This window comes from Anser anser (genome assembly GCF_964211835.1).
Source record: "Anser anser genome assembly, chromosome: 4".
NCBI lineage: Eukaryota > Metazoa > Chordata > Aves > Anseriformes > Anatidae > Anser > Anser anser.
The window spans coordinates 12,726,521-12,731,610 of NC_139724.1; the positions used below are offsets into that span (position 1 = coordinate 12,726,521).

The window sequence follows — 5,090 nt, forward strand, 5'->3', positions numbered from 1 at the left end:
CTGAAGTACTATTCTCCACCTCCTGTATTTCATTATTGTTTATTCTTAGAGTAGAAGTCATATACACAAAATTCAGGCAAGCATAACCTAATATAGTTATCCAACAGACAAAAATAATGAAGATTGGTTCTTTAATATTAAACCACATAAACATAACCTTCTAATTAAAATGCCAATGAAGACTAATTCAAATTCCACAACTGGATATGAAGCATTTTTTGAACAATGAAAAAAAAAAGGGGGGGGGGTTATATCACAGAATCATAGAATGGTTCAGGTTGGAAGGGACCTCAAAGATCATCTAGTTCCAACTCCACTGACATGGGGAGCTGGAACTAGACATGCCCCAAACCACTCTTTGGTTTGTTAATTCTGATCTGGACCGACTTTCTAGAGTGATTTTTTTAAAAGTGAAGGCTATGTTAGACCTTGAAATTAAATTAGGCACAGCTGTTGTGAGTTCTTAAATGCCTGAAATATCTCCTAGAAATCCAATAGTTTGTCAGTGCTGTTGAGTGTAGAAATCCATTTATTCTTGATTTCCCTGCAGTGACTTTCGATGTTTTTATATGTGTGCGAAATATTGTTATCTTAAAATATTTATGTGTTAAGTAGACAAAGATGTTTCACATTGAGCTGTTTGGAAATGTCTTGAAGAATATCTTTAAATATTAATGCTTCCTACTGCAACCCTTAGACAATCTGTTTGCAGTGACAAGACATTTTAGCTTGTTATAACTGTTGTAATTACACCCTTCAATTTTTCTTTTTCCCCCTAGATATTTTATGCAGATAGAATAATGGCATTTCGCTGGGGGAGGGGTATAATTTGATTGCTATTTCAGCTACTTCTTTTATAAGCAGGAACAAGTCAAAGCTACTTATCACATTTTAAGCAATTTGTACTTCTGCTTGTAATTATACATTACACACGGTTAATTGCCAGGGGAACAAATGACCAAACAAAACTGAACATGAAACTAATACTTCAAAGGGATTTTGTCTGATAGCACATTATATAGAATACATTAATCATAGAGAAAAGTGTTGGAGAAGGAAATTGTTCACTTCTCATTCCACCGATCTCATGCATGCAAGGATGGAATTTTCAAAATATCTTTGAGTAATTTAGGAGCATTAGTTATTTTTCCAATATGAGTTTCCAAAATGAGCTGGGCATTTAGATATTCATAACTTTCTCAAAATCAGCGTGACTTCAGATTCTAAGCCTTTCAGGAACTGCTAAAATCTTCACCATCCATTTATACAAACTTTTTCTTATGAACACTGAATTTGAAGGACTAGTACTAGGGGTGAGTTCAGCACTTTTGGTTAAATCAGTTGCAGGGATATGAGCCTGTTTTAAGATATTCAAAACTGATTGTTCTAGTCTTCTTGAGGAACAAACTGCATTAAATATATTGAGCAGTGCATGACAGAAGCAGTTGTCTAGGATCTTTGTTTTTTTCTGAACAGCTAGTCAAATCAGCAGCTAGGCAAACACTGTTAGTGTGCAGGTCTGATTGCACAAATAATTCCCCCCCCTTTCTTTTTTATTCTTTGGCATTCAGTTGTGTTGTTTGTTTGTTTTGTTATTTACAAAGTGAACCAAATAATTCCACTTCACTGCACTTTTTCTAAATGTAAAAAATAGCTGTTTCTGTTCTGTAGATAGATTTCTGTTGGCTTACTAGTCCACACCAAGCACCCTAATAACCCTCCACTTCTCCACTTAAACAACTAGTCTCACGAAATTTTCAAATTGTAGTTAAGAGCTCACTTCAGTGACTGTCAGAAGATGCCCAATTGTCCTTTTACAGGGTACAATAGGGAACGGATGGACAAATCCCATATAAATTAAAATCAAAATGAACTGCAAACAATCAAAGGAAAACAAAACAAAAAGTAGTTACAATAAAAAATAACTAGAAAGTATTTCAGAAAGAGATAAACGTATATAATCCAAACCCTCCTTAGAAATGCAAGAACGATATTCTCCTCATATTCACATAGGCAACACTTAGAATGAAATTCTCATTCAGAGGGAAAAGGAGATTACTCAGAATCCTAGAATCATAGAATGGCTCAGGTTGGAAAGGAACTTAAAGATCATCTAGTTCCAACCCCCCTGCCATGGACAGGGTGCCACTCACTAGGCCAGGTTGCCCAGGGCCTCATCTGACCTGGTCTTGAACACCTTGAGAGATGGGGCATCCACAACCTCTCTGGACAAGCTGTTCTAGTGCCTCACCACCCTCTGAGTGAAGAATTTCCACCAAGAAGACCTGACTAATATCACTGAAGTGATGAGCACTGGTTACTTGATTAATTGGAAGTTGTAGTAAAAGTGTTTAGATTAGGCTGGAATTCCAAACGAAAGCTGCAATTTCAAATGAGAAAAAAAAAAATTATTTCCTGTTTTGTCAAAACCACTTCCTTTTCCCCTTCCCCACTTTCTTCTGCATATGTTGAGCTTAATATTTGGGTTATATTTTGTTTGGAAGTTGGTTTCTGTTTTTTTGTTTTGTTTTATTTGTGTGTGTGTGTGTTTGTTAGCTTGTTTGTTTCCCTACTGTAGTTACAACACTGAAGATTCAAGTCACTTCATCACTCCCTGGCAAAGCACATGTCCATTCACCCCAAATGCACCAATGCGCATGGCTCGGTTCTGCAATGGAATTTTCAGCAACATCACAGAATCCTGTAACTTCTTACCAGAGCCACTTCTGTCATGAAAAGTAAAAAGAAAATACGTATTTCAGGGCTTTAACTGGAAGGGCACAAACCATGCTATATTCTTGGCCCGTGTGGATGTTGATGAGATACTTTGCGAAACGTTAAGCTGCAGGATTAAGATGATCAACTGTAAAGAACTATATAGCAATTAGGAGGTAACAAACTCTAATCTAGGAGATTATATCATATTATGTTGTATTATGTTATATTATGTTATATTCTATTATAATATATTGTATTGTATTATTGTAGTACCTAAAGAGAAGTACCCACATTTTGGTTAACCAGTTATTGTGGTTATGAAGAACACACTAAACAGGGTCTTAATAAAATACCTTATCCCTACAAAGAATACAAAAAGTATGTCTTTTCACTGCAAATATAGGAATTGCAAGGGGATACTTTGGTATGATCAGTTTCAGCTGATAATCTACAATGGAATGGAAAGGAATTTTTAGATTTGCCCAACTCTTCCTGACTATGCCCAGTGCTTCAGGTAATATGTAACTATGTAGCTTTAATTAACATGGAGGGACCAGCCATTTGGGACTGACTCCACTCATGCAGCCATGAGAATGAGAAATTTCATGACTCATGAACTACTTTAAAGATTTATCTTCAAAGGCTGTAAGAAAAGAGAAAACTAAACCCTCTTCTTTGGATTTAGAGCATATTTAATTTCTTTTATGCTAGAAGTTTATTAATTATATATTAAGGAGTTTTACACGATTTGCAATTACCAAACCCAAAGGAGAGATTTGCAAATAATCTATTTTAGCAAGTATTATAGATGAAAAATAATATCCAAATCACACAAATGAAAAAAAAATTTGCAAACACATCGATAGGTGCTCATTGATTCACTTACTCATTCCTTGTTATGAATGAAAGCAATGAGCACAATTTCATCTCATTCTGGCACTTTTTTTTTTTTTGCATATAGATCAATGTCCTTTTATTCATTAATATACATTTCCTTTATAATTTCTGTCCTCATTTGCGGAGTATAACCATTTCTAATAGTTTCTTTCTGTTCTGCACTTGAACAATAGCTTTAGCAATCAAGTAGAAAATTAGTAAGAAGCAAAAGCTTATTTATAATTATGCTCAGATCAAATTGTTATTTAAAGTATGAACAATGTGCGAACTATTATTCTGCAAATCTCCTCTAATTCCTCACAGTTACTAATTAGAGTTTGTCATACCCATACGACAGAATTACTTGCTTTCCCAAACTAATTCTAAAATTAGCTTCTCCTTTGTAACATACTTGTCAGCTACGAAACATCCTCTTCCATTTTTAATCCCATTAAGATCACTGGTTTCATCCACATAATTAAAACTATGCATGTGCTTAAGTATAGACGAAGTTACCTTAACTTCAACTTCCTGGTGTGGGAAGGACTTTAATGGAATACAACAGCCACTACCAAGGGTGTCAATTGAGACACAAGTAGAAACTGCACTACAGCAGACTTTCTACTGGTTGAGTAACATCAAGTAGGTAATATGGAGTGCCCAGACTGGAAGATCAAAAGGAAGACCTCTCTAATGGACAAGGGGTTCACTTCATAGGCCAAATTTCCCTTGAAATAATATATTTATGGCTATTTCTTAGAGGAACGAACTCAACTGTTGAATTCACTTGCTCACACTGTTTCTTTCTCCTGCTTATCCTTCAGTATGTTCCTGTCATTTTCTTTCTCATTGTTAAGAGTGCTCTTAAGAGTGCTTAAGAGTACAAACAATACATTCCAGATGCAAGTTTCCTTCCTGGATGATCTGAGGGCCAAGTTATTCAAACAAAAGAACTGATCTGCCATTAGTCGCAAGTAGTGCTGCTCTGCTACAGGAGATATCCAACGATATGCACCATGTACCTGGGGATGGACCAAAAGCCCTTAATTTGAAATGCTTGTAAATTTTTCATAATCCAGGATCTAGGCTAAATAGTATGCTATAGAAAAAGAGAGAGAGGAGAGAGAGAGAGAGAAATATGAACTTGAAAGGATCAGGCCAGACATCAAAAATTGTCAGAGTGCTAAGCCCTCTGTAGAGAGAATATTCATAATACTTTGGGGTCACACCAGTCCTTCATGACCTTCCACCTTCACAATCTGTCCCGTCACTCAAGGTGCTGCACTAAGATTCATGTTCTTGCAGCCGTATGCAACATCCTTTGCTCAAGCTCTGCCACAGCCTGAGCCACAGCAGCACAGGACAGCTGGAATACATTTATGAGCTGATACTAAAGCATGGCTCTACCAACAGCAATAAGCCCAACAGAACTGCTGCAGTAACAAAACTACTTTCAACCTAAAACAGGGTGTTTTCCTGCCAATTCAGAGCACGGA

At 36.2% G+C, this 5,090-nt stretch overlaps 1 protein-coding gene across 21 annotated transcripts in view; it reads right to left on the reverse strand.

Moving 5' to 3' along the window:
- Positions 1-5,090, reverse strand: part of LOC310899483 (uncharacterized protein) — a 154,559-nt gene that overhangs the window by 108,316 nt on the left and 41,153 nt on the right. The window lies entirely within an intron of this gene.